The sequence below is a fragment of the Triticum aestivum genome, chromosome 5A, assembly GCF_018294505.1.
Source record: "Triticum aestivum cultivar Chinese Spring chromosome 5A, IWGSC CS RefSeq v2.1, whole genome shotgun sequence".
In the NCBI taxonomy this organism is placed as follows: domain Eukaryota; kingdom Viridiplantae; phylum Streptophyta; class Magnoliopsida; order Poales; family Poaceae; genus Triticum; species Triticum aestivum.
In genome coordinates, this window is record NC_057806.1 from 261,604,155 (window position 1) to 261,615,288 (window position 11,134).

General features: G+C 43.1%; 1 long non-coding RNA gene across 1 annotated transcript; it reads right to left on the reverse strand.

Moving 5' to 3' along the window:
* Nucleotides 1–6,517: 6,517 nt before the first annotated feature.
* On the reverse strand, nucleotides 6,518–7,722 carry LOC123106794 (uncharacterized). The gene is made up of 3 exons (XR_006451502.1): nucleotides 7,620–7,722; nucleotides 7,334–7,460; nucleotides 6,518–6,602 (listed from the first exon to the last, which is right to left on the reverse strand). It is a non-coding gene; the product is annotated as an uncharacterized lncRNA (long non-coding RNA).
* Between the last annotated feature and the right edge of the window lie 3,412 nt (nucleotides 7,723–11,134).

An 11,134-nucleotide genomic window follows, 5' to 3' on the forward strand; every position in this document is an offset into this window, starting at 1 on the left:
TAATTCATACTAGGCCCACTCAATTTTTCAGAAAAATATGCAACAGGTTTGCCATCTTGTAATAACACACCTACTAATCCAATTCCACTAGCATCGCATTCAAGCTCAAAAGTCTTATTAAAATCAGTAAGGTGGAGTAAAGGAGCATGTGTCAACTTATCTTTCAATATCATGAAGGCTTCTTTGATGTAGGGTAGAACCCTAATCGGCTGATCTTTCACGAAAGGAGCGGATCCCACGATGAACACGAAGAACACGAGGAGGGGAACGAGGGGAAAATCACAAGGGGAACACAAGAGAACACTCAAACCAACAAGTATGATCACACATGCGCTAGATCCATGAACACAAAGGTAGCCGGTCTTCTCCGTGAGGAGGTCTTGATGTTCTTCTCTGCAAGGAGGTCTTGAATCGAAAGGGATCTTCTCCGCAGAGGCCGCGGTCTCTCTCGTGGAGTAGATCCGATGTGGATGAGCAATGCTCTATCTCTAAAATGAGCTAAATCAATGCTAACCCCAGAACGTAGGTGGAGGGGGGGGGGTATATATAGTCTAAGGGGCGAAGGGGTACATGGGCCTCGGCCCAGATGCACTGCACGTAGGCAGGGAAGGCCAGATGTCCGGGCGACGGGCCAGATGTCTGGGCGTTCGCGGAGGGCCGGATGTCCGGGCTGGCGGGGTTGGTCTTGTTGCTCTCGGGTTCGGTGGTGTCCGTATTTCCGGGGCCGAGGCCGGATGTACGGGACTTGGCGAGGTGCCGGATGTCCGGGGCCTGTAGCACTTGGCGGCTGGGAGGTTGTTGCTGTAGGGGTCGTCTACAGCGGCTGGATGCCCGGGCCTGGGGCCGGATGTCCGGGTCCTGGAGCTGTCTCCTTCTTCTTCTGTCGTCACTTCCGCGCACGCTTGGCCTTGGTCCTTGGGTTCTCCATGGTCTCCTCGGGTGTACCTGAGTATGCACAAGGTCCGCGCTTGAAGTAGCATCCATGTATTGCATGCGGAAAGGGAAGGTTCGGAAAGGAGCGAGTTCACCTTGTGTCCAATGGCGTATGCTCGAGTGTACATGGGGATGATCGTAGGATGCTCCGCATCATCTCCCCTCCCTTGGGAAAGATCCGACCTCGGATCTAAAACCTCATCACCATGGAAGCGGTTGTCTTGGACGGACTTGTAGTTGGACGAAGAGAAAGACATGGCGCAATCTAAGTACTCAAAGGTGTCGCCGGAGTGGTATACATGCAAAAAGAGCAAACGCAAATGACACTTGGAACTACAATGGTTAGCGCACACAAAGTGTCCATCAAATAAGAAAGAGTCTGTGTGACAAGATTGATCATGACAAGGTGCATGAAGCTTATCCAAAAGATATGGAATGGTATGCAAAGCATTCATGGGAGAAAAAGCATTCATTGTGCACACAAATGTATTGTGAATGTGATCAATGCAACCACGGTGCAAAATGATGTCATAGAGAGACGGTTTATCAATAGCATGAATATGGCAATGGATGCTCAATATGAGTACGCGATCATGCAATTGATGATGAGCAATACGATCATGATGTATATATATGCCATCAAGGAAGATCACAACAAATTTGCTAAGGTAGTGCACAAGCTCATATATCATGGATGACATGGGAATACAAGATGCAACAAGGCAATAATGATGTGAGTCAATCCATGCATAAGATAAAAATTTGTGATGTGTATGATATGTCCATCGAGCATGACATGTGTGAGCACAATCAACAAATATGGATGTGTTGGAGTACCAATGCTCGATGTCGTGGCATAAGTGGAGGTTCGAAGGTGCATCCAATAAGTCCGAGCGCTCCTCAACTTGAAGGTCCATGGGTTCCATCTCCAATGTCGGTCCTCCATCCAATAGATGTAACATGTGGACAAGAAGGAGGAGACAAAAATGAAAGAATGACCCATCCAATATGCTTGTTTGAAGATGGCTCAAAGGGAAGGAGGTCACCTTTAGAAATGTCCCAAGGATGTTGGAGTTGCGCATCTTGTATGCCTTCACATAACCAATATGTCTCGTGATGGTACCACCTTGTGAATCCTTCAAAAGGAAAGAACATGACAAACACTCACAAACCAAATGAGGTTAGAGGAAGTGCAAAACCTATCATTCGGGTGGTAATATACCCAACAAGTTTATGCATCATTCTCATCATAAGAAAGGACAAGGGAGCATTTCATAGTATGGAGGCATATGATGCGAGAACAACCAAATACAATAGGCTCAATGAAACAAGCATGCATCACAAGTAATATGTCCAAGTCTCCATGATCAAGCATAGTAAGTTGACACTCAATACAAGGTGATATGAGGGATGCAACTAATGGAGACAAGAGACAATGATCAAGACAAATCATGTGAGAGGCAAGAGCATATATGTCATCAACCCAAGAAAGCGAGTAATAGTGGAACATGGGTGATGCGACAAAGCAAGCAATCATAGCGATCAAGTAAAGCAAGCTAGTAGTGTGAAGATGCAACGTACTAGGAGTAATCATGGAAAGCATGTCATGTGTGCAAATGGTGGGCATACATAATGCACATGACATATCACAAGTATGGAAGCAAGATATGAGCAAAAGAGGTTCATGGTTCACATGGCAATAGCAACAAGGATCTCCACCAAGCATGCAAATACACATAGGAGTAGCATAAAGGTGAATCATGGGTAGATGCAAGCAAGGGTCACAATTGCATGGCAAAGGCATATAAGCAAGCATAGCATGCAAAGTGAACACGGTAAAATGAACATGAAGCGACAAGCGGTATATAGCCCATATCCGTGTGAGAGCCAAGTGAAATAGATGCGCGTAGTCGTTGCGCAAAGAGAGTGGTGGGGCAGATAGTTCACGGGATCCCAAGTCATCTTTGCTCTCAAGAGATCGTTTCGTCAACTCTTGGGATTGAGAGGTTGACAAGTATACGTGAGTACCTACAAAAAACAAAGCCAAAGGGAAAATTGTGTGTGTGTGGTAGATGTACACATCATCCATCATGATGCGCACGTGCAAGTGTTGATTAGCACAAAATAGCCAATGCTCAAATAAATGAGATGCATGATATAGAAACATGTCATCCACCATGATAGGTTTGTTGTTATGTATAGCATAATGGAGACTCAAATTGGTTAATGCATCATGGGAAATATCTAGAGCATTATTATTCATGGAATGCATATGGTGCAAGCAATTATGAGAATCATGCAAAGTATGGAATGCATCAAAATCTCCTAATATGTATGAGGAAACTATGGGGGTATCCTCATGAGCATTAATGGAAACATCACATGGATAATATTGACAACATCCAAAACAATGCATATTTGGAACATTGTGATCATGGCATGGCATAGTAGATGAATTGCGCAAATCATGTAAAGTAAGCATAGAAATATCATCACATGAAAAACAAAAGCCAATGACCATAATCTCGTCATCTATGCCATAAGTGCAAATGGGATTTATTTGAATGGGGCATGCATAGCTACTATGTTGAGATTGAAATGATGCAATATGGGATATCTCACTCATAGCACATGACAAGGTTAATGGATTGTCAAACATGATGTGACCAAAAGAATTTTCACATGATATCCTATGGAGCATAGCATCACAACTAGGCAACTCGACATGCTCGTCATCATATTCATCATAAATAGGTGAGTCATCACATGAAGAAGTCGCACTAGCATGAAGCATGGGTATAGGTGTGTCAACATCATGCAAGCAATCATTCATAAAATAGTCCACTAGTGGGACAAGAGAAGCACAATCACCTATGTTACCTTTGGAGCATCGCTGATGTAGGGTAGAGCCCTATAGGATGATCTTTCACGAAAGGAGCGGATCCCGCGATGAACACGGAGAACACGAGGAGGGAAACGAGGGGAAAATCACGAGGGGAACACAAGAGAACACTCAAACCAACAAGAATGATCACACATGCGCTAGATACATGAACACAAAGGATTCACATGGTACACAATCAACCAAGGACGATACAAGGGTAGATGGTCTTCTCCGTGAGGAGGTCTTGATGTTCTTCCCTAAAGAGGGGTCTTGAATCCAAAGGGATCTTCTCCGTAGAGGTTGCGGTCTCTCTCGTGGAGTAGATCCGATATGGATGAGCGTAGCTCTATCTCTCAAATGAGCTAAACCAACGCTAACCCTAACTAGGAGGACGGGGAGTAGTATATATAGTCTAAGCCACGAAGGGGTAAGTGGCAAAGAGGGATACATGGGCCTTTGGCCCGACTCTGCACGCAGGCAGGCGCCGGATGTCCGGGCTGGGGGCCGGATGTCCGGCTGTTCGCGAGATGCCGGATGTCTGGGGCACGGGCCCGATGTCCGGCCTGGCGGTGGCCGAATCTGTTCTTCTCTGGATAGGTGTCGCCGGATTTCCGCGGTTGGATGCCGGATGTCCGGGCGTTGCTGAGGCGGCGGATGTCCGGGAACACGGGCCGGATGTCCGGCCGCTAATGCTTCAGCAACTCCGTCTTCTTCCGTCGTCGCTTCCAGGCTTCCCTCGCAGATGGTGTAGTTGTTCCTTGGCGCTTGCACTCCTCCTCGACATCCGTGAAGCTCCGACAATACCTATGCATGCACACGGGAGAAGGGTCAAGTAGTATACCATCCTCGAAGGGGTCAAGTGAGCATGTGTAAAGGAGATGATTCACCTTTATGTATGTGAAGTAGATGTCGCACGTGTCACTCGCCAAACGGACTCTTGACATGGTGACTTCCATAGGATGCTCCGCATCATCTCCCCTCCCATGGGAAAGATCCAACCTCGGATCGAAAACCAAATCACCATGGGAAAGAGATGGCTTCGCCGTGTAGAAGTGGACGTTCACCAAGTAGTTTTCATCTTGAAGCTTGAAATGGGCACTCTCCAATGTCGCACCGTCTTGTGATTCCTTCAAAAGGAGTAAGGACAACAAACACTTGGAAAAACAAATGTGGTTAGCGTTAGTGCAAAACCAAGCATTCAAGAGGTGAGTCACCAAACAAGTGTCGTCATCATGCAAAGCATATGGTGTGACAAAGGATTGTGACATGGCATGTAAGCATATCAATCGAGTACAATCAAAGATATCATGGGGACAAGCATGTAAATGTGAGGTAGAGATGCAAATATGTATGACAATAGAATAAGCATCTACCTCAAAGTCATAGAAAGCATGGGCAAAGCGCTCAATGAAAGGTCTATGGTAGGCATCAGAATCATTCACAACACCAAAAGAAATGAAGTGTCTAAACACATTGGTCAAGTGCAAGACAATCCAAGCATAATGTGCATGAGGTGTAGTGAATATCGTGTGGCACTCAAAACAATGGAAAGATCAATTGTTCATCATGTGTGAGGCAATCAAGGCAAGCATGTAGCAATCAATTGGACATGGCATATGTGAAGTGATGACATTGTTGCAACCAAACATATGATAGGAGCAAGTAATCCAAGAATTGGATGCAACACACAAGGCATATATATCATGATGCATGTAATGGTGAAAATGACAAGTCGAAGCAAGATCTCTAACATGTGTGCAATCAAGTGGTCCAAGATGAACAATAAGTCTCATGGTGCAAGCAACACAAGTAGTATGATCCGTCATATCCACGCTCAAGAAAGATGTCACCTTGTAGGCGTGTCCTTGTGTGTCCTTCACAATGCCGAAGTACAAGCAAGTGCGATGTAGAATCATTGTGGTAGAAGGTGGTTCGCTCTCAAGAGCTCGAATGGTCAACTCACGTGAAGTGGAAGTCGAGACGAAGTCCAAGTATCCTACACATGCACACAACAAAACAAAGAACGTATGCGCATGGTAGATAAACACATCATCCATCATGATGGTTCTCCGCTCTTGCACATAACCATTAGTAGAACAAGTGCATGAATAATATGATGCAACAATGGCAATATTCATGGCACGAGGTATATGGTGCAAAGAGGTAAGACAAGCATGCTTCACAAGAGAAATGTCAAAATCTCCAAACACTACAACAGGAACCCCCCTTCAGCAACGCATCGATGCGTTGTCGTTGGTACTTATAAGCATTGCTAAGGTCTACACCAATGGATTTGTATGCGTTGTCGTTGGTGGCGTTGCAAGGGTCTATAACAACGTATATAGATCCGTTGGTAATCTGGGAAATAATGTGTTGCAAGGCAACAACGAATTCATGCAACGCTTCTATGCGTTGGTTCTTGCCAAATAGAATACCTCCATATAATCATTTATAACACTATTGTTCTATGCACTGGTGCTTGCAAAATAGAATAACCTCCATGTATAATAATTTATTACTGTAGGTAGTTCGAATGGCAGTACAAGGCACAACTTTAGTAAAGTTAGATAGAGTAGAAATGAAAGTGATATATTGATTCAATGGAACAATCTATTACATTACAATGCAAGTATCATCATTTAGGAGTACATCACTTCCTTATAAAAAAATATAAAATACAAAATTTCTAAACATTCAGAGAGCTGTCTTGTTTCTCTTCCAAGTATCATTAATCATCATACATTCTCCAAGATCCATGTAATCATCCAGTATTGAAATTCTCGACCTACAAAAAATTATAATACTATTTAGGCATAATTTCGAAATGAAGTTTAAAAACATACATAGTATACACAATACCTAAAAGGATCCACATAAAATTACCAGATGTGCAGGAAAAGATTGTTGGGGAGGGGGCATAAGCTTATGTATGTCTAACAAATAAATTAGTAGGAGTACATGTTAAAACACTGATTATCTTTGACCAATCGGATGTGCCTGTTCACTGTGAATAACCATCAACATGTATTCGCTACTAACAATTGTCCAAAGATTATATTATATCAACAATGAGATGAATTCAGTAACAAACTAAGTGATGAGTAGGTAAGCAATAATATTGACTATACAAATGGGATTCTGTTTTCCAAAGGTCTTGGCATTAAATGGTTTTGTGTCACCAGTACTCATGTACTGCCCATGCTTGGTATGATGTATTAGGAGCAAAAAACCCAGTGGCAAGAGCTAAAAAATCATTAACTAATCTACATCACACAAAAGTAGTGGCGTTCTGTTTCTAGAAAAGGTAGGATCCAAGATGTTTACAGGGAAATAAAAATCATTGAATGTGGCTCTATTTAATTCTTCAAGACCAACCTAGCATGAAAGATGAATACATATTTATGGAAATGCGTCAGGGGTGACCTATGTAATGGCTAAACAATCTGAAACAAAGCAAACCTAAGTAATGGATGAACAATTGTATATCAGTACTTATCCAATTTTAAGAAACACTACCCATTTGCCTTTGCTGATGATGTGGCATATCATATAACCAAGAGAATTTGATCTTTGTCACAACTCAGCTCCATCATGTACCATTTTCCATGTCATCATATAACTGAATATGAATACCTATATGAATCTAAAAAATATGGGCCTGGACAAAAGTTAAGACCAGAAAAATAGACATATATTGGCACACTTAACTAACGGAGACTCATTGGACAAGTCAGTGTAAAAATTAAGGACATGGAATAAATAAGAATGTTCTGTCATGAGGAGAAGATAAGGAAATGGACACCTTAGTAAGCGAATGGGTTTCCCCACTTTCTGCGATGATGTTATAAGCTCTACATTTCCATTTTCCCCTGAAGCTGCATGCCATCAAAGCAAGTTAATCCCTTATGCAATCATCCAAGGAAAGTTAAAGATTTTAACACAATCTTATCTATTTGCGCATCTATTGTCGATAGTTCGAAACCTGACTTGTAGGACAGTTTCATACCAACATCACGGTTACTGCAAGTGTTTAGAGACTAACAGATTGTTAGCTTGCAGAAAAAATGCAAGGGAAATAAACACATGATGAGATACAGGTGGAACAAATAATACTAACAATTGAAGGAAAAGGGACCATGGAATCAACAAGGAGCTAAAAGGTTCCATTTGTACGCATTGTAAAACATACAGATGTTTTATATTTTTTATTTGGGAATGCATATTATCTTCTATATTTTTTATTTGGGCATGCATATTATCTTCTATCTACTGTATATATGTAGGTACTATATAATGAGCAGCAAATTCAGCAGCGGCGGCAATAGCTGTCAGCGGCAGTAGCAATAGCAACCAGCGGCGGTAGCAAACAATTAGCATCAGCAGCAATCATCTTCTATCTAATGTATAGGTACTAAGGAGCAGCAAAATAAGTAGCGGTGGCAATAGCATGTAGCTGCAGTAGCAAACAATCAGTGTCACCAAGAGCTGTAGTTTCCATGGGCATGCACATACCACAGACACATGCAGATGAGCCAAGCACGCACGCATCAGCAGGAAAACGCATGCAGTGCCACCAGAATTATGGATCCGCCCCTGCTTCTGGCCATCTGGGGTTCATAGTAGTACATGCTAGAACACCACAGCTGACATAACTTTTACTAGAAAGATATACCACAATTATGTATGACTGGAAGAACAAATTCAGGAAGTACTCCTCAACAAAAGTAAAGCTTCTACAGACTAATATTTGGTTTATTAGGATCATCATCATGATGGACAACAAGGAATCAGCCATGACACAATGGCCATGCCACACAAACCAGTAGAGGGGAGGAGTGACTTACAGAATCATCGGCATCGGAGTCGAGGTAACCGAGGCAGAGCAGCACCGCTGAGCCCGAGTTGGCAGCCATGGGTGCCGAGACATGGGGGTAGTTGGCATATAAACCAGAGGCAGGGGAGCCGCGCCAGCGACCCGTGGCGACTAGGGTTGCTGCGGGGGCGGGGACGTCGTTCCGGCGGCGGAAACAATGAGAAGAACAGTGAGGGGGGAGGAGGCCAGTGAGCAGCGGCGCAGAACTGCTGGAACTGCCCGGATTCGGGGGCGGCGGTAACATTGTGGCGATGGAGCTCGCGTGAGAAAGGGGAATCGGGGGAGAGATGTGGCAGCGAAAAATAATTGTTTATTTATCCTTAGCTGCATGATATAAGGAGGAAGCAGGTACAGAGGTAGAGGTGGGGGTATGGGGAGGTTCATGGGGAGGTGGGAGGTTGAACGCAACACATGTCATCATCGTTGCTACACATACGTTGCTATAAGGGGTTTTTTGTTGTAGTGAAATATATGCGAGAATGCTATGGGGGCAAACTCATTATCAAGACTAAAGGCATAATTGCACTCAATACATGACAAATCATCTAGCATGAGAGAGGCAACATATGGAGATATATGACGGCAAGCATACCAACCATGTGATAAGCATGTAGATGGTTGTCATCAACCGCATGAAGTGAGCAAGTATGAATCATCGGTATGCAACAAGGCAAGCAATCATAAGAATCAAGTCGTGCAAGCTAGTAGTGCAAAGATGCAACATACTAGAGGAAATCATGGCAATCATGTCATGTGAGCAAATAATAAGCATATGCAATGCACATGACATATCGCAAGCACGAACACAAAGCAAGATGAAAGTATCATCATAGGTATGGGGCACAAAGCAAACATGGCAATAACAAGCAATATCTCCACCAAGCTTGCAAATACACATAGAAGTACTAGAATCAATCATCATGTGTAATGCAAAGCATGGGTCACAAATGCATGGCAAAGGCATAGGAATGAGCATATCATGCAAAGTGAACATGGCAAGATGGGCATATAATATGTAATGGACAATAACCCATAGCCAAGTGAGGGTCATGTAGAAGAAATGCGCGAAGTCTTTGCGCGAAGAGAGCAGTGGGAAAGACAATCCGTGGGATCCGAAGTCATTGTTGCTCTCTAGAGCTTGTTTTGTCAACTTGTGGTATTGCGAGGTTGACAAGTATTCATGGGTACCTACACAAAAGAAACACAAACGAAATAAATTGTGTGTGTGGTAAATGTACACATCATCCATCATGATGTGTATGTGCACGTGAGAGTTAGCACAAGATAAGCATCACTCAAAGAAGTTTGATGCATGGTATAAGAACATGTCATCCATCATGAAAGAATAGTTATTGTGTATAACACGATGGGGACACAAATTGAGAATGCAAGTATATGGCACATCAATAGCATGTTTATTCATGGGAAGCATATGGTGCACACAAGTATTGGGATCATGCAATGAATGGGATGAATCAAAATCTCCTAAAATGTATGAGGAAACTATGGGGGTCTCCTCATGAGCAATATGGGAAACATCATATGGAGAAAATGGACAACATCCAAAACAATGCATATCCGAAGCTAGGTGGTTATGGCATGGCATATGAGGTAAATGATGCAAAGGTAGCATGTCAATATCATCACAAGAGAAACAAATGCCAATAACCATAGGCTTGTCATCTATGCCATATGTGCAAATTGGGTTAATTTTAATGGCATATGCATAGTCACTATGAAGAGATTGCAAATATGACATATGATTGATCTCATGCATAGCATATGACAAGTCAAGTGGATTGTCAAACATGATGTGACCTAGAGAATTGTCACAAAAAATCCTATGTAACATGGCATCACAACTAAAAGACTCCACATGGCAATCATCATACTCATCATAAATGGGTAAATCATCGCATGGGGAAATCATAATAACATGAAACATGTCAATAGGGGGATCAACATCATGCAAGCAATCAATGTCATGAATGTCCACTAGTGGGTGTAGAGCATCACATTCACCTATGTTACCTTTGTCATTCCACTCGTGTGGTGTAGGTGAGGTGGGAAAGACCAAATGGTGGTCATCTTCATCTTGATGGAACCATGTGGGGGGTGCATCATATTCCACCATGGCCATCATCTTGTCCAAAGGGAGGACGAAGTCATCGCGAATAGGCGCGTCATCATAGATGGGACCTAGCACCAAATGAGAAGACACAATAGAGGTAGAGGTCAAGTCGTTAGTGTTGAAAGTGGCCTCACATGACCTATCAACTCTCTCACTATCTCTATGTGGTGGTTCACTCACTCACTCAAAGTAGGTGCACTCAGTGTCACATATGGTGGAGTCACTCATCTCACTCAAGTGGTGGGGGTTGTGGCTATCCTCACATGGGAATTGGGGCAACTCGTCATATATGGGGCTAGTGGTGAAGTCACTC